The 19,813-nt window shown below is 39.7% G+C and overlaps 1 protein-coding gene across 1 annotated transcript in view; it reads right to left on the bottom strand.

Moving 5' to 3' along the window:
* LOC117524461 (transmembrane protein 198-B-like) overlaps window positions 1-15,123 on the bottom strand; it is a 93,653-nt gene extending 78,530 nt beyond the window's left edge. Inside the window, exon 1 of the mRNA XM_034186252.1 lies at window positions 15,037-15,123. The gene's annotated coding sequence lies outside the window, so the exon portion shown is untranslated. The remainder of the gene's footprint in view (window positions 1-15,036) is intronic.
* Between the last annotated feature and the right edge of the window lie 4,690 nt (window positions 15,124-19,813).

The following is a 19,813-nucleotide window of genomic DNA, read 5'->3' as shown; positions in this document are numbered from 1 at the left end:
TATCATGATATGTAATTTAATTAATTTGTTGTTTTATGCTGTATTCTATTGTTTTATATAGTTGTGATATGTTATATTTTCATCTGTGAAAAGTGCTATAAATAAAATTTACTTACTTATATATACAGTTACCATGAAGGGATTCAATTTATACCGTGATATGTATTTTAGGTCATAGCCCTAGCGCGTGCGCATACACACACACACACACACACACACAAAATGATGCGCTCCATTGACCAGTTCAAATAAATCACCCACCACTTGCTTCAGAAATAACACAATCTGCATTGTATTTTAATTTTAGGTTACATTGTAGCCTGGCATCACTGCCTGACAACATTCAGTGGTGAGTACAATCTATATTGTTTTTTAAGTTTAGCTTTTAAAATTAGCCTGGCAACAAAATAACTGAGCAGTCAAATCCACTATCAAGCAACAAGCTTAAGATGCAGTAATGAGATAAGAACCAAAGCAGCCAAATAATACCCCTATCTCCACAAATGAATCTGATTATTCACTTTTGTGGATTAAGATGCTCAAACCCTAACTGGTCATAGTGTTCTACAGCACTACTACAACCCCTGGCAAAAATTATGGAATCACCGGCCTCGGAGGATGTTCATTCAGTTGTTTAATTTTGTAGAAAAAAGCAGATCACAGACATGACACAAAACTAAAGTCATTTCAAATGGCAACTTTCTGGCTTTAAGAAACACTATAAGAAATCAGGAAAAAAAAATTGTGGCAGTCAGTAACGGTTACTTTTTTAGACCAAGCAGAGGGGAAAAAAAATATGGAATCACTCAATTCTGAGGAAAAAATTATGGAATCATGAAAAACAAAAGAACGCTCCAACACATCATTGGTATTTTGTTGCACCACCTCTGGCTTTTATAACAGCTTGCAGTCTCTGAGGCATGGACTTAATGAGTGACTCCAACTTTCTCTGATTGCTGTTGCCAGATCAGCTTTGCAGGTTGGAGCCTTGTCATGGACCATTTTCTTCAACTTCCACTAAAGATTTTCAATTGGATTAAAATCCGGACTATTTGCAGGCCATGACATTGACCCTATGTGTCTTTTTGCAAGGAATGTTTTCACAGTTTTTGCTCTATGGCAAGATGCATTATCATCTTGAAAAATGATTTCATCATCCCCAAACATCCTTTCAATTGATGGGATAAGAAAAGTGTCCAAAATATCAACGTAAACTTGTGCATTTATTGATGATGTAATGACAGCCATCTCCCCAGTGCCTTTACCTGACATGCAGCCCCATATCATCAATGACTGTGGAAATTTACATGTTCTCTTCAGGCAGTCATCTTTATAAATCTCATTGGAACGGCACCAAACAAAAGTTTCAGCATCATCACATTGCCCAATGCAGATTTGAGATTCATTACTGAATATGACTTTCATCCAGTCATCCACAGTCCACGATTGCTTTTCCTTAGCCCATTGTAACCTTGTTTTTTTCTGTTTAGGTGTTAATGATGGCTTTTGTTTAGCTTTTCTGTATGTAAATCCCATTTCCTTTAGGCGGTTTCTTACAGTTCGGTCACAGACGTTGACTCCAGTTTCCTCCCATTCGTTCCTCATTTGTTTTGTTGTGCATTTTCGATTTTTCAGACATACTGCTTTAAGTTTTCTGTCTTGATGCTTTGATGTCTTCCTTGGTCTACCAGTATGTTTGCCTTTAACAACCTTCCCATGTTGTTTGTATTTGGCCCAGAGTTTAGACACAGCTGACTGTGAACAACCAACATCTTTTGCAACATTGCGTGATGATTTACCCTCTTTTAAGAGTTTGATAATCCTCTCCTTTGTTTCAACTGACATCTCTCGTGTTGGAGCCATGATTCATGTCAGTTCACTTGGTGCAACAGCTCTCCAAGATGTGATCACTCCTTTTTAGATGCAGACTAACGAGCAGATCTGATTTGATGCAGGTGTTAGCTTTGGGGATGAAAATTTACAGGGTGATTCCATAATTTATTCCTCAGAATTGAGTGATTCCATATTTTTTTCCCTCTGCTTGGTCTAAAAAAGTAACCGTTACTGACTGCCACAATTTTTATTCTTGATTTCTTATAGTGTTTCTTAAAGCCAGAAAGTTGCCATTTGAAATGACTTTAGTTTTGTGTCATGTCTGTGATCTGCTTTTTTTCTACAAAATTAAACAACTGAATGAACATCCTCCGAGGCCGGTGATTCCATAATTATTGCCAGGGGTTGTATTACCATAGATTACATAGGCTTTCATGCACCGATTGGGTATATGATTGTTTTCTGCACTAAAAAAAAAATACCATCTGGCATTAGAAATTTACAATGGGAGACCATCTAAGTCACATAAAAGGATTGTATTTCTTCTTTGTTTGTTTTAATTTCCTCATTGAAGTGTCTTTCACATTGTCTGTTTCCAAGCGGTCAGATACACACACACACAAACAATCTACATGTGCTGTTGTGTGGTGTTTGATGAATGGAGCAACCACATTTATGTGCAAACGGATGACTACGGAGGCTGAGGCAAGTACAATACACCAAAATCTTCATGTGAATCCATACCAAAGCAACATAAATCCCTCATTGCTCTCTTCCAGTGTTCAGCTCATGGCTCTGTCTCTCTGTAGACCCATCATCACTGCACTGAACCACAGCTATATTCAGCTCTCCACAGTAAATATGAGGACTGGCTACAGATTCAACCTCTTTAAAGTTTGATATTAATCAATTTCGGATGATGGAGGAGTTATCTGTTATTACGTCAATAAGTATCAGTTCCAGAAGACAATCTCCAAATGCCAAATGGTCTAAATGAACAGCAACAAGTTAAACAGTGAGCAAATGGCATGTTAATACAAAATGTCAATGGGATCATAAATTACTAGAGTAATGGAGTTGGTGTTCAAACAAATGTAATAATTGGGTTGTTACGTCTGATGTACAGTTGACCTCCAACAAGTGTCTTTTCATTCTTCAGTCAATAAGGTTCTATTTATTGTGCCAGCTGAGTGCAGTTATTGAATAGGTGTGGCTATGCTACTATTAATTTCAACATTAGGATTGTGTGAGAGGTACAGAATGTGGTCCCATTCCCTTTGTGCTTCTTTCTGCTAATGACTGTTTAGTATAAAATAAAACCTTCAGGAAATAATAAAGATTTCACATTTCATGCCCCCATGGCCAAAGGTAAGATTTTTAAATTAAGTTTTGTTCATATATGTCCACAAACCCTGAGGTGTTCAGCTTTTGATGCTATAAAAAGTAAATAAAAAAAAAAAATCAGGCCCCAGTTTCATAAAGCGGTTTAATCTTTTAGTCTACTAAACTCAGTCGACTAAGGTTAGTCGCCCAACATTTGCCATCTAATCTCTGTTTCACATCGACAGCTAAACTTGTAGATTAGCCATCTAATGTTAGATGGCCATTGCCAATAAATGCCTCCAATGCATGAGAGTTTAGTTTACTTCCAGGTTGGTTGTCTGCTACAAACGTGGCCTAGTCTACTACACCATAGGAGAAATGCTCCCGGCCTTGTTATCCATAAACATCTCCAATGGATTATTCCGGTCCCAGATCACCCGCTCCAGCCACAAGGCTTTCCTTCCTTCCTGCTACATCAATTTGTGGTACAATATAGCTGCTTTTTTTTTTTCTTTTTTTAGGAAAGACACTGAAGTTTTGTTGACTAAAATAAGATTGGCCTCCTTTGTAGCATGCTAAAAACATTAATTGGCTAACACAAAATTTTAGATGACTTAGCGCTTTGCCTAACAACTAACATCAAAAAATTAGTTGACTAAACAAGATTAGACCCCTTTATGAAACTGGGCCCAAATATTCTCAGTGGAGAAGCTAGAAACCTAAATAATCTATTTATTTATTATGAAACATTTCATAATGAATCAGCTGCACAACAGTGCCTCTAAAACTCTCATCTTCAAACCAGAAAACACTGGGGACCATGCACTATAGTTTTGCATTTGCACTGTCACAATGTCCACCATCAAGTAGTTTTGTGCTGGGTGAATGGCTGGAGGCCAGACCCGACCCACGTTAGGTCTGGGATCATGTGCTGCTGCCACATACTTGCCCCTAGATAGTAACTACCCAGGTAGACAACTGGCCATTCCCACTTCTCAAAAGTAACCATCTGTCTGCCACAGTCAGCTGAAATGTAGATATCCTAACTGCCTTCTCCATCTGCTGGGGTCCTCAACACTAAGGCACCTGTATGCCGGATCATGCCCAGAGAAACACAAAATGGGTCCAAAATTCTGAAGCTTACATTCCCTCACAATGCAAGTGATAGCCCAAGTATACTGGAATGATTTTTTGCTTTGAAATAGTACAATGGATGTCAATGTTTGGTCTGAAAACAAGATTTCAGTACAGCATTAACCAATATAATTATGAATCAGAGCCCCTTTGCTGAAGACCCTAGTAGCTAGACAAGGCCACTGGGATGCTCGCATCAGATATATGCCTGTTTTTGAGAGATCAGGACAGATTGTGAGTGATTACCAATTGGAATCCAGAGCAGTTCTGAGGGTGGTAGATTCAGCACCAAGCAGCACAAGGGTATGCTTGTAGAGCTGACCTCGCCTGTCTTTTTGAAAGACTTATTTATAACCAGAACAGTGGCTGATTCATTTTTTGTTATGTAAATGATATTCATTTGATCAAAAACGTTTGGCCATGTGGAACCGGTTGCCCTATAGTTTTGTTGATGATACTGTATTCACATGTAGCCCCAACTGTTCCTTCTGTAGAGAATGAGAAAATATTCCCAATACTCCCATGGAAAACCTCAACAATAATATCAGCTATTGTTGATAATGTACCTTGTGTGACTAGAAAACTAAAAATGTTCATTAATGCCACAAAAATACATTATCGCATGGAGTATCTAAGCAAAATATAATAGATTTTTTTTTTACATTTGTCACTTTAATTTTGATAAGTTCAATTCAACTGATTTATACAGCACCAAATCACAATATAACCCCCCCCCCCACCAAAGCATGACACAACAAAGGTTTAAACCTTGCCAACCTTTTTTGAGCAAGCACATTGGCAATAGCATTTTTTTTTAATATAGGAAGAAATCTTAAGTACACCAGACTCAGTTGGGTCGCCATCTACTTTGACCAAACTAACTAAATAAATGAAAGCTAAACTAGAAATGGCCCAACATCCAGAGAAAGAAATGTTGCAGCTAAAGCCTGGTTCACACGGCAAGATAATTAGGCTGATATCGGACCCGATCTTCCCCTTCCGACAAGCTTAAGGACGCCCCGACAATCAGGATGATGCTAAAGATAATCTTCTCAAATATTCCTGCCGTGTGTGGTGTGTTAAGAGCGCTCTGATCTACTTGGAAGGACGTCTGGGGCGCTCCGATTGCAAATCGGGGATAGTCAACATATTGGATCGTCTTGGCCCGATATCACAGCGTGTGTTGTGTCCTCTGACCACAAACGAGCACGCAGCCTGCTGAAGGTGATGTGAAGCCAATCAGAAAGCGAGGCGACGGACGTACGGAGCAGAAAATAAAATCAAAACAGGTGTTCTGACTTACCAGAAAGTCCGGTGGTCATGCTGTCTCCACTCCTTTAAAGAACGTCTTTTCATTTTCCTTTTGTATCGTTTTTCTTCCCTCTGTTTTAAATAGTCCACAAACTAGCTCTGAAGTCACATTTCAGGTTTTTCAATCTCAGGTTTTGGAAACCTACAGATAATTTTAAAATCCTGCCGTGTGAACCAGGCATTAGCAAAGAAATAATTCTTGTAAAACATTTTGACATTGTTGGCCTTCGCTTATCTATTTTTATCTAGTCTCTTTACCTTAAGTTTTAATAAGAACCAATCAGCTGTTATTAGGCAAATTTTGGGAGCTGTGTCTTGGCGTAACTGCTCAGAAAATGCCCAGGGCTGTGAAATGAAAATTGTGAAATCCGAGGAAAACTTGCAGGGGGTCTGGGGGGGGGGGGGGGGGGTACAGCTCCCCAGGAGCCGGGGTCTAGGGCCCTGTGGGGCCACAGAATTAATTTTTTTTTTAATGATACTTTTTCAGCATCTCCTGGAAGAACAAATCTCAAAATTAGTGGATATTTAAATGATCCTATATTCAACCTTTTATTTGATTTGTCAATGATGATGTTGAAATAACAGAATATGACTTGGAAGTAGGTCCTGGAATGATTTTCCTTTTAATTGTAAACCAAATTATGCATTAACTCAGAACAATTAAACTACATGAAATTCATGAAGACTTCAAAAACCACAACTAAAGCTTGTAGAATATTTGGAAAATCAAGGTAAAATATCTATACCTTATAGTAAAAAGTCACATATTCTTGTGTAAATTCATGCAGCCTAAATCCATTCAAAGCCACAATGTGTTTTTTTTTACAATGAAAGAAAGTCTAGATTAGTGAAAAAAGTCACATAATCTTGTCTAAAATCCTGTTTGAACAGCAGAATGTTTATTTTCCAGGGAGAGAAAAATTCTTACCGTGTTTTCCTGAGAGGGCACAGTTCACTTTCCCGTTTCTTTCAGGTCTGTTGATGAAGCCAGCGACAATTCCACGGATTCTTGTCCTTATAAGACTTTTTCAAACAGTCTTTCTCGCCATCTTCTCTCTGTGCGATGTCGGTCCATGACACAGACATGCTGCACAAATCTTCTTTTAAAAACTTGAAAGCTCTAAAACTTTGGGATATCCACATGCTAAGTTTAGCTGTGGCGTCGCACAGGAGCCACACAGCGTCGCCGCAGTAACCAACCAGTCCTGCTTTACGACAACTGCCATAACGGCTACACTTTGAGTGGCATTTTTCCTCTGCGAAACTCTACGGATTCGAGGAAACTGATTTGTATCTGTAACACACAGATCAGTGTCCACGGACTTATAAAACTTACATGACGTCGTAAAAAAAGAGAACGCTTTGCGATAAGCATTTTAAAAACTCAGTGATGTTCACGATTATTGTTGCGTTTGTGTGCCAAATAAATTCATTCATTCATTAAAGAGTACATCACTAACACCCCACCCCCCCTCCCCATGATGAAATCCGCGGAATCCCGCGGATCCGCGGAGTTTTCACAGCCCTGAAAATGCCAGACATGGGAACAGACTTCAACTTATTACAGAGCAACATTCTGTGTGTGCTTGATGTGTGTTTGAAGGTGATGGTACATAAAAAATTCAGAGATCAGCAGGAAGAGGGATAATTTGTGGCATAACCATTTGTTTTTTACTCAGGGCCCCCTCAAAGGTAAATCGAAGCATGAGCCCTGGCAGTTTGTGCATCAGTTTGGATGAGGGGGAGAAGCTCTTTCATGATGTCCCAACACAAACGCACTGAAACACTTACGGTATAAACCACTGGATGCCTACACCGTGTGAGCCAGACACAGTTAAAACTAGCCTTTGTCACAAAGCATTTTGCACACGAAGTGCATGAAATGCTCAAACGAGGAAAGTGATGTTCAGACACCATGCTGTGAGTGGAATGAAAAACAGAAACATACATCAGACAACTTCTTTGAGCAAGTATTTATGTGTATGTGCATACACCAGAGGGAAGGACAGCACTGGTGTGTATTAATAGGATTATGATCGACTTTTCCCCTCTCTTCCCCCCTTCTCATTCACTCATCCCTTCTGTTACTTCTCCTCTGTCCTTGTTATCTTTTGGCTCTCTCTTCAACTCTTGTCTTGTCTTATCCTCTCGCCAACCCGATCATTCTGATTGAGCTGCTTCCCATCTGACTTCTACTCTTTCACAGGAATTCTTAGCATTTTATGTTGTATTACTCCCAGTCCTGGGGCTCATTTATAAAACATTGCATAGGATTTATACAAAAAGTGAACAAAAAGTACAAATGTCATTTGAAAATTGTATAGACACCTACAAGCAAACCTTCTTTAAAAATGACACAGTACTTTGTGTGAACACTGATGTGGCTAATATCCCACCCTCTACATGCCCACATTCAACCACAAATAGGGAGGGAAAACACCTCATTAATATTCCAAAATAAACATGAAGCTGGAAACATATACTTATAGTATTGTGGCAAGATAGAGGAAGACCAGGAAAAAACCTATTTCTGAAACAGAAATCAAGGCACTTGTATGTATACAATAATTGCTGTGAGTGGCAACACTAAGTAGTAAGTTACAAGCCCACAAATACTTTTGAAGCCAACCATTCTTAATGATTATTCACTCATGGTGCTGCAGGTTTCTTCTGAATTTTGGCATTACAGTCCCTTATGGAAATAACTTCCAGAGGCTATAACAAGCTCACCACAAAAACCAGCATAAAACTTTCCAAATAACAAAAGATAATTATTTATAGTTACACTTGTCCCAGAATCCTTTACATTGCTGGAATGTAATGTGTTATTCAGATAAAATCTTTTGTAATTATACAGAATTTGTTTCATCCCAGGATAACAGGCAGGACTTCACAATTTGTCCAAATGGTGGCAATAATCCAGTCATGCCAACCAATAATATATTTACATTTCAGCCTCTGCAGTGCCAGACAGCACTGATGAAATATTAAACATGTGAACTGATAGATCTAAGTCGACTTATATATTTAACAGTTGAACAACTCCTCTGGAATAATTATGAACAACAGGGATTATATTATTATACATCCCACAGCATGACTGGGAGACTAGTCAAGATTGAGGAAAAGATGAATGCAGCAATGTACAGAGACATTCTGGATGAAAACCTGCTTCAGAGTGTGCTTGACCTCAGACTGGGGCAAAGGTTCATCTTTCAGCAGGACAATGACCCTAAGCACACAGACAAGATATCAAAGGAGTGGCTTCAGGACAACTCTGAATGTCCTTGAGTGTCCCAGCCAGAGCCCAGACCTGAATCCAATTGAACATGTCTGGAGAGATCTGAAAATGTCTGTGCACCAATGCTCCCAATCCAACCGGATAGAGCTTGAGAGTTGCTGCAAAGAATAATATGCAAACTGCCCAAACATAGGTGCCCCAAGCTTGTGGCATCATATTCAAGAAGACTTGAGGCTGTAATTGCTGCCAAAGATGCATCAACAAAGTATTGCGCAAAGGGTGAGAATACTTATGTGCATGTGATTTCTTAGTTTTTTTTATTTTTAATAAATTTGCTTTTTTTTTTTTTAACTTTTTCACATTGTCATTATGGGATGCTGTGAGTAGAATTTTGAGGGGAAAAATAATTTACTCCATTTTGGAATAAGGCTGTAACATGTAAATGTGGAAAAAGTGAAGCACTGTGATTACTTTCTGGATGCACTGTATATGTGTGTTATTAACCGGATTTGAATCTGAGTTATCATTCACTCGCAAACGGCATCATTATATGTGTGATGCTGCCATTTACATTTTAGCCCTCTCTAATATGTCTGTACACATGGGTCAGAGTTTGCATACATATCAGTGCACTTGTTTCCCAAGCAGAAAATTCCTTGTTCGAGACCACATCTGCTCATTCTCCATGTAATGGAGTTGTATCAGGAAGGGCATCCTGTGTAAAACTGGTCAAATCAATGTGCAAATCCATATCAGACCTGCTGTGGTGACCCCAAGTGGAAAAAGAGAGAGAAAAAAAGAATAAATAAATACATAAATCAAATCTTACAATATGCATTAAAATTGTTGTGTGCATTATTTAGGTCCTGTTTATAAATGAAGCCCCTGGTTTTTCCACAAATCAGAACTGGTCCATCAGTCTAACCTCTTTATGCATCATCCACATTATTTCCTGCCCTGAACTCATCATTTTCACTCATTCTTTCTTCACCTACACTTTAAATCACTCCATTCATCAGCATCTCTCTTTTACAAGCACAACAAATTGTGCTTTTTGTTGCGGAATGGGCCTGTCAGACAGAAACCCCCATAGACATTCTGCTGAGTGTTGAGTCTGAGTCTTCCTGGCTTATGTTTACAGCACTTACATAACCCATCGTCGCAGCACTGCATAGTGAGTGTGTCGACACACAAACTGTCCACGGAATGTGCATTTCTGTGTGTGTGTGAGACAGTCTGTCTCCATGGTACCCATCCTTCACTTTAACAGTGATTTTTATTAAAGCGGGCAGCATGTTTTGTGAACACTGGTGGACGATTACAGCATTCTTTCCTGCTTGTAGTGAAAAAAAAACACTGGATAGTGTTGACTTTATCCTCCCACATACTGCACAGGAATAAATGTTTGCAACACATATCTTCAAGGGGTCACAGTGTGCAAACTGTGTTTTTTCTTACTGTCACAGTTAAATATAGTCAGGATTTCATGCTTAACAGCATCACTATATAGAGGACCAAAAATGAATTAATGTTTAAACAAGTATTTATACATTTATACTGTTTTAATTCATGTTTGGTCCTCCGACAGATAAAGGTCAAAGGTCAAGGTCTCTGGGAAGTACTTTTTGTAAAAATCTTAAGAGGGCAGTAAGTTCTTCCCTAATTGCCTGATTGTCATCAAACTCAGTATGTGTGTTTGGCATGGTGACCCCAAGAAGACTATTGATTTGGAGATGGGTGGGGGGGGGTGTCAAACCATCAAAGGTCAAAATCACTGAACTTTACTTTGTAAAAACCTTCTGCAAAAAAGGTGTCATTCATCAATATTAAACTTAACATTTGCCTAGGGTGCCATGAGTTACCGTAGACTCTGCATTTGTGTGTGCATATACAGTATAAAGATGCATGGCCTCATTGTTTATGGTATATTTTTGGCTGCAAACATTATTTTCCATTTTTAAGGTAGATGGCATTATTAGTTTAATTTGAAATTGTATATGACAACATGATTCCACATATGAAACCTCTCTTAATATCTATTTTTGTCACTGTGAGAAAGAAAAACGTCAAAACGGAGCATTACTTTTGATTTGTGGCCAGATTCCCATCAACTTTGAGTCAGTTTGGATTTAGCCTGAATACTGAGAACTGCTGGGCTATTGATTTATAGTTACATAACTAAGTCCCTAACTAAAAACAAGCTTTTCAAACAACAAAGGACCTCATTAGTATAAATTTTGCCGAATCTCATTTTTTCTTCCTGTTTTTCCCTGTATTCTTACTGTTTTCTCATTTCGATCCCTTCAGAACCCCATAAAACAGCACTTGTCTCCTCATGACATCAAAACATGTCAGTGGCAATGAAAAAAGAAAAGAAAAAAGAAGCCACTTTCCATTTGCTCAGTAACATATGCTCTGATGCCCTGCTGGGGGTAAACATGCATGACCATCCCAACTGTTCCAGCATAGTTACCAGCAGTCAGTATTTGCACACTGAGCTGAATGTGAATGGGTGAATGTGAAAGGCCGTGCACATTTTGCATGTTTAAAGTCTAGCAGAGGACTTACCAGGATAAAAATAAAAAAAAAGAAGCAAACTGAACTGCCACCATCAGACAAAGGAATGTCATTTTACTGCTCATCACATTCCTTGTAATTTCATAAAAATATGAATGCTAAAAAGTGACACAGACGGAAAATGTATCTGCACGTAACTAATGTATCTGAGGCCGATCCATATTACCAACACATTTAATTCTTGACCCAAGAATCATCTCAACACAAAATTTAGTCACTGTTTGAGCACAGTAAAATCACCACTGTTATATTAACACTGACAGTGTTAGTTTTACACTGGAGATTTTACTGTGAGATATTTCAATTGCAATCAAACGAACAAAAGAACACATGAACGAGGACAATCACAGAACCTCCCCCTTCTCCTCTGTCATTTGTTGGTGGTAATAAAGATAACATATACAGTAGTAGTATATACAGTACATCTGCTGATTTATTTCCTTTCCAAACCTCAGGCTTATAAGATCCCTGATTCATAGTTCAGCATATGAAATACTTCTAAGGTGAGTCGTTTTAAGCTTTTTTATGGCCTTGCACAGGAAGAATCCTCGTAGGTCGAGCCAGCACACTCTCCCATACATTAATGTACTAAACAAAAGCCATGTCAGTAAGCAGCAGCAGCACAGTGGCTTTTAAAAGCCTCTGCCCTCCTTATTCATGCTCCCGCACCATCTTTTCTTTTCAAGCACAGCTCTTGAATTCATTTGGTTCCATCTCCTACTTACCCATCATGCCATCTGCTATTTTTTAATGTTTGGACAAGGTCAAAATTACCCTGAAATCTGAATTTTTTTTTCATCAAACCGGCAGAAGTTAATGAGGGCCAAATATCAATGTGGAAGTTGCTTCCTCTTCCTCCCCACCGTCACACTCTTAAATTTTATTCTGCCTGACTGCTCATCTCATAACTCTGCTGTAGCAAAGCCTTGGCCAGTGACTGTAAAATTAAACTCTATATACGCCCTATTTCAAAAGCGTCTTGTTTCTTTCACCGAGGTGGTTTTCACTCTTATTTCTGACCTTTATCAGTCTGCACATTTTATCCTTGTTTGTGTGTGCAGTTTTAAAAATGCTTTTCTTGTGTTGATGTGTACACCTGTTCTGTGCAAACATGAAAACACGTGTGGTGTACTTTAACAAATGTCCATTCTTAAAGGGGCAGCTTTATAAAAGTAAAACTTATATACTGTACTTTTCACAGATAAATAGAATCTGGTTCATGTTAAACATCCTCAAAGTCTCGGAACTATGTGTCTGTGCATGGAGAAACTGCACTGTTTTAAACAAACATTAGGCAGTAATGGCTCATTTTCGACTTGAGTAACATATGTCACACAAATCTATATCCGCTGGTCTGATCTGTGGGAAAAAAGATGGACAGACACATCCTTTCCAAAAGGGTGTGTGTGTGTGTGTGTGTCCTCTCCATTTAAATTGACAGGCACCTAAATAGCTCATTACTTACATATTTTGGGTCATTTGTTCTTTTTGGGATGCAAAAACTTCACTATATGTGAAGTACTTTTGGCTACAAACTCTATTATCAGCTTTTAAGACCAATATTAGATTCCTGAAAATGTCTACAATATGGCCTAACAGTGCTCTCTTTTTTGTGACTAGGTGTCCCACTAACTCTGTTTTCAGAATCAAAGCAAAGTTTCCCTTCTCTGTCACTCCTCCCAGACCCTGCCTCCTCCTCCCAAAGCAGAATGAATGGCAGTTACAGCCTTTCACCAGGCCTAACAGCTCTCTGTACGGGAAACACAATTCTAGTCTGACTACATTCGTGGTCAGATGCATTTTTAACCATAAAATGTGATTTCTGGATGTATTTCTGGAAAGTAGCTACAGTTCAAAGTTGCAAAGTTTGCAATGCAAAGTTCTCCATATTGGTAGAAAAAAAAATCCATGTTACGATTATCTTATGAATGAAAAACAATTAGAATCGGTTTCAGAAGAAAGAGACCTAGGAGTGTTGATTTCTAAGGACCTATCCTTTTCCCGCCACATTGTTCTTTGGCTAAGGCCAATAGAATTCTTGGGATGATAAAAAGGGCCTTTTTGTTTATTGACAAGACTCCTTTCTTCTTTTATACAAAACGTTCGTTCGTCCTCACCTTGAATATTGTGTGCAGGCATGGTCACCATATTTGCAGAAAGACAAAAATATTTTAGAGAAAGTACAGAGAAGGGCCACTAAGTTGGTTCCAGAATTTAAAAATTTGCCTTATGAGGATAGGCTCTTGCAACTGGGTCTCACAAGTCTTGAAGACAGATGAACCCGAGGTGATTTGATTGAAATATATAAAATTTTGCGTGGCTTTGAGAATGTTGATCCCACTGTATTTTTTGAAATGAAAAGGTATACAGGCCTTACAGGTCATGAATTGTGCTTGGAAGTTAATAGATCTAGACTGAATGTGAGAAAATTTTTTTAGTAACCGAGCAGTAAAGATTTGGAACAGTTTGCCATCTGAAGTGGTCTTATCCTCAAGTATAGATATTTTTAAAGCAAATTATGATTTGTATTATACAATGAATGTCACCAGATTTTAAAACTGTTAATAGCTGTTTTAATTGTTATGTTATGATGTGTCGTTATATACAATCATGTATACAAATATTTTACACAATAAAATGAATTATGAATTATTAGTTCACCATCTTAAAAAAAATCCCATAGCTGTGCAGTAAATAGTGAGTACTGCTGTCTCTTTATGAAAGTGGGGACGTGCACCCGTTTCACAGGATGGGACTCATATGCAGTAAACTTGCACACGTGGTGCCATGCACTAAAACAGGGTACGGAAAAGCTCAGAGCACAGACGGAGTGCTGCTTAATTCTCTGTACAGGACGTAATTAAGCATGTAAAACTTAACATAGAAAACAGTTGTTTGCTGCTATTCATAATTATACCCCCAGTATTTGGAGCTCTTTTCATTTTTATGTTGAATTTTAGCTGAGATTAATGAAACAAAACAAAAATAAAACCACTGGGATGTGGAAAAAGACCCCCCCCCCCCCCCAAAAAAAAAAATCTGTGTTGAACAAAAAGAAAGGAACAAAAGCATGGCAACATATATGCAGTGGTCCCAAGCAAGAAGGAAGCGTTAGACAACGAAAAGGAAACGCCAAATCTTTTCTTACAATTCTGGTTGGTAAACGATTAGATCCATATATTTGGAGAGCCAGATAGCTAGGAAGGAAAGAAGGAAGGAAGGAAAGTCACGTGACTCAGCTAATCATTTGGCAGTGTTTACATGCTGTTCAAGCCAATTATGCACGCTGGTATGAAATCGGCAGTTTAACGTTCCTTAAAAGATTCAAAGCTACAGACGTCATGAAGGATTTCATTTGTGTGTCATTGACACGCGACCCGCTGTGGGGTCTCCGAGTGCGTTCACGCACGAGATGCTGCGCTTTGAAAACAATAGAACGAAAACAATAGCAGATCTGTCATTTTGGGATTGTACATCGGCCACATGTGTCATTTTCAGCGGAAGTTACCGTGATGGCAAAAGGCTGAACCGCGCATTTGAGTGACTGGGGGGATTATTCTTCATTATTTTTATGTTACACCTGAAAGAATGAGAGTGAACAAAGAAAAGTCACTTACCTTGAAAACGCGGCATAATTCATGTGATTTTACCACGCAGTTCGCTGTCCAAAATTATATTTTTTTTTAAAGGAGGAAAAGGGACACCGAGCCTCTTCTTATTTGATTTGGTCAGCTTGACAAATGAGCCATGTTCGGTCAGGTTTGGTCCAAAACCACAGAACAACTCCAGAGAGCAGTAAAGACGAGATAAAACAACACTCAACTCCTCTTTGTTCGTTTCTACTATAAAAGGTTCGGTCTCCTGTTGCCCGTGTGTCGGTGTCCTCGAAGGAAGCTTTCTCTTTTTTAATTGTATGTGTCTATCACGCCGCTAATTATATCCTCTCACACGACCAAGACGTGCGCTTCCTTTGTGCGCGCGCGCTCTCTCTCTCTCTCTCTCTCTCTCTCTCTTCATGTTGACAACGGGTTAAACCATTCCCGCAGCGCGAGAGGGGGGGAGGACGATAAGAGCTATTCGTGTGATGGGGGGGCGTTGAACGAGCTTGGTGGCTCGTGGACAAATGTTAGTTGTTTTTTTTTTTTGTTTTGTTTTTGTCGGCGATAAAATAAAGAAATTAATTAAAAAATAGGAAAAGATGGACAACACGGAGCAAGAAAAAAAAGAAGAGGTGACGACATGAGATGGGCGGCAAGAGAAAAGGGAAGGAAAGGAGAGGTGAAAAGGTGCTGTTTGTAAATACACCGCGAAGGAGGGAAGAGATAAAAAGAAAATAAATGTGCTTTAAATTAGGAGTTGGCGGGTTAGTTTTGCCAAAATGTGACACTTGTTTGTCTGAAAGGAGCAAAATTATCGCCCGCTAAAACGCCCTTTCTGCTCACGTGCAGGCACTATTTTTGGAAATTGCGCTCCTCGTGCTAAAATTCTAAATGTCACGTGCCTCGCGGCCGTTTAAAGATAAAGTATGTTGGGCGGTTTGTGTTGTGGTGGTGAGCGGTGTTTTGTTAGGCAGTCGGAGGAGCGGGGTGATGTTTCAGCACCTTGGACAGCTCACATGTCAGCCAGCCACCTGTGTCAACACACAGATAACAAAGAGCTGCACAATGAGGAGAGTGTTATGAACACACACACACACACACACACATATATATATATATATATATACTCAACAAAAATATAAACGCAACACTTTTGGTTTTGCTCCCATTTTGTATGAGATGAACTCAAAGATCTAAAACTTTTTCCACATACACAATATCACCATTTCTCTCAAATATTGTTCACAAACCAGTCTAAATCTGTGATAGTGAGCACTTCTCCTTTGCTGAGATAATCCATCCCACCTCACAGGTGTGCCATACCAAGATGCTGATTAGGCACCATGATTAGTGCACAGGTGTGCCTTAGACTGCCCACAATAAAAGGCCACTCTGAAAGGTGCAGTTTTATCACACAGCACAATGCCACAGATGTCGCAAGATTTGAGGGAGCGTGCAATTGGCATGCTGACAGCAGGAATGTCAACCAGAGCTGTTGCTCGTGTATTGAATGTTCATTTCTCTACCATAAGCCGTCTCCAAAGTCGTTTCAGAGAATTTGGCAGTACATCCAACCAGCCTCACAACCGCAGACCACGTGTAACCACACCAGCCCAGGACCTCCACATCCAGCATGTTCACCTCCAAGATCGTCTGAGACCAGCCACTCCGACAGCTGCTGGAACAATCGCTTTGCATAACCAAAGAATTTTTGCACAAACTGTCAGAAACCGTCTCAGGGAAGCTCATCTGCATGCTCGTCGTCCTCATCGGGGTCTCGACCTGACTCCAGTTCGTCGTCGTAACCGACTTGAGTGGGCAAATGATCACATTCGCTGGCGTTCGGCACGTTGGAGAGGTGTTCTCTTCACGGATGATGCAAAGGAGATGTGTTGCACTGCATGAGGCAAATGGTGGTCACACCAGATACTGACTGGTATCCCCCCCCAATAAAACAAAACTGCACCTTTCAGAGTGGCCTTTTATTGTGGGCAGTCTAAGGCACACCTGTGCACTAATCATGGTGTCTAATCAGCATCCTGATATGGCACACCTGTGAGGTGGGATGGATTATCTCAGCAAAGGAGAAGTGCTCATTATCACAGATTTCGACTGGTTTGTGAACAATATTTGAGGGAAATGGTGATATTGTGTATGTGGAAAAAGTTTTAGATCTTTGAGTTCATCTCATACAAAATGGGAGCAAAACCAAAAGTGTTGCGTTTATATTTTTGTTGAGTATATAAAACATGTTTGTCATTGCATTTTTGCAATGAAATTCCAGTGGCACTTTCCAAAACAACACAGCAGCAGCTTTAAAAGCAACAGCTTCACAGGATGGCAAGACCTTCTTAAAATACCCCCCCCCCCCCCCCCAAAAAAAAAAAGATTAATAAATCTCTTTTCCCTTTTTCCCCAGGCTACAGCTCTGGGGGAAAAGCTGTTCCTTAGCCTATTGATCTGTGTCCTTATAGTGCGGTACCTCTTCCCCAACAGCAGAGGGGCAAACAGGTAATGTCCCGGGTGGCTGTTGTCCTTGCAGATGGCCCATGCAAGCGCTCACAGAGTTTAAGTCTGGGACCTCAGCAACTACAATCCTCTGTGCTGTCTTCACCACCCTTGTTCACACAGCTTTTCCGTTCACTGCCGTGCAGCGTCTGTACCACACTGTGCAGCCCTGACATAGAATGCTCTCGATGGTGCTTCTGTAGAAGTTTCTGAGCAGCTGCCTGTGCAGCCAGACCAGCCTGCTTCAGCTTCTTCAGAAAGAACATCCTGTGCTGGACTTTTTTCACCAGATTGAGTGTGTAATGTCCATGTCAGATCCTTGGTGATATGGGTGCCAAGAAACCTGACTGATTCCACCCTCTCCACCTCTTCTCCGCTGATGTGTAGTGGGGCTGTGAGACTCCCTTGGTCCTCCTATATATGTATGTGTGTGTGTGTGTGTGTGTGTGTTCTGCAGTTTTTCCTATTATGAGCTCACTGAATAATGCAGACACTCATAGGGATAGTTCAGGCATATATGCATTTCCCCACAGTATAGGTCAACAGTAAGATGCTGACATTTTGCCACATTTAGGTCATGTGCTGCACTTTCAGCATGTGCGTGGGTCCACACGCACATGCTGCATAGTTTTAAGTGAACATCTAGCATCATCTTGATGAAATGCAGTATTTTCCTCATGTCAGAAAAAACCCCAGTGTAATGCATTTCACTCATTCTGTTTCGACTGAGGTGCATGGTATCCAGGGTTCAAAAGGTCAAGTGTACTGGGTATGGGGTGTTCTGTATGACATCAGGAGAGCCAGTCTGCAGAGTTTCAGTCCTCCACCAAACTGCAGGTGTTCCCAGAAATAAGCAGGAATGAAGGAAGAAGAAAAAGAAAAAGAAAAAAAACAAGGGCGTGAAAGGGCTTAAACAGACAGCCTTGTGGTTACTGCATGTGTAAAGACCGTATAGTTGCATGCACAATAAAGCAATAGCGCCACCTTGTGGAGAGTAAAACAGCTTGTTATGGAACATGCTTTCCTTGAAGAACGAGTTTTGTTTTTGTTTTGTTTTTTGTACAACCCAAAAGACTGCTATTGTTCAAAAGTGTTCCACTCACCTTTGTTGATTGCTTTGTTTGTGTGCTATCCTTTTGTGAAAAATAAGTTTAGGAATTTAATCCACGAGAGTCAACAAGGCAACTATCCCAGGAGTAAAAACATTCACTTTATGCTAAAAAAAAAATCACAGTATAATTTCAGCAGTATTATCTGTTTGTTCCCCTTAGTCACACTGATGCCTCATTTATGTAATTTCGTGTTCTAATTGCAAATGTCAACCAAGAAAATACAGCAACAAATTAATAATAACAATACTGCACCTCATTATTCTAATCATTATTACAGAATAAATTGCAGGCTCACTCATACAGACTAGCAGGTAGTTGAGTGGATAAGTTGTCAAGCCCTGGCCATCTGTAAACCTGGGTTTGGATCCCATTCATGCTGCCTGACTGTGTCCGACATTGTCTCAGTCCACCCAGCTATAAATGGGTATTGGCCTTTGCTGGGGAAATACAGTGTGTTGGACTGGCACTTGATGCTATGGGATCCAGAGATACGCATCAATTGTCCTCAGGGCATAGGACCTGCTTCTTCTTTGATACAGTTCTTATTTTTTTTAACGGTGTTTTGGACATTGTTCTGTCCATGGGCGCAATTTGGTGGGGGGTAGGGGGGGCATGTCACCCCACCTTTTCAACCAGGGGGGACAGAATATGGTATGTCCCCCCCACCTTCTGACATATATGTATGTACTTGAAACATGCTATGCCAGTCTTATGTGCAAACCATGTCAGAATAGTATCTTTGTTTCTGCAAGTTTGTATTTTTAGCAGCATTGACTTGTTTACAACACCTCTTTCTTGCTTATCACATTCGGAATTTTCTGGGACTGCATTTGCCCAGATTTGAAACCAAAAATAGTTGCCTCTAGGGACTAGTGTCTACACAGAAGTATCAATGGACCATATGCTAATTTACTAAATTCTGAAAGTTAGAAAAGGAAATCAGAAAAGCTATCTGGGACCTCAGAAAGCCCATCTGCAATTAATGCTTGATCTCCAAAATCAGTCTATGCAAGCAAAATTATGTTCAGTACGAGTGTTGTCATTAGTGCCACTTCGAAAATTAAATTCACGATAAGTAATTTATCCTAAACTTATGATCTGTTGTTTTTTCAAACTTATGCAAAAACCAGTCTCGAGAAAAAAATACAAGAAGAAAGAACCCATTATATTTTGAT

Source organism: Thalassophryne amazonica, chromosome 14 (assembly GCF_902500255.1).
Source record: "Thalassophryne amazonica chromosome 14, fThaAma1.1, whole genome shotgun sequence".
Lineage (NCBI taxonomy): Eukaryota > Metazoa > Chordata > Actinopteri > Batrachoidiformes > Batrachoididae > Thalassophryne > Thalassophryne amazonica.
The sequence above is the reverse complement of the archived record's forward strand: the minus strand, read 5'-3'. Positions and strand labels throughout refer to the sequence as shown.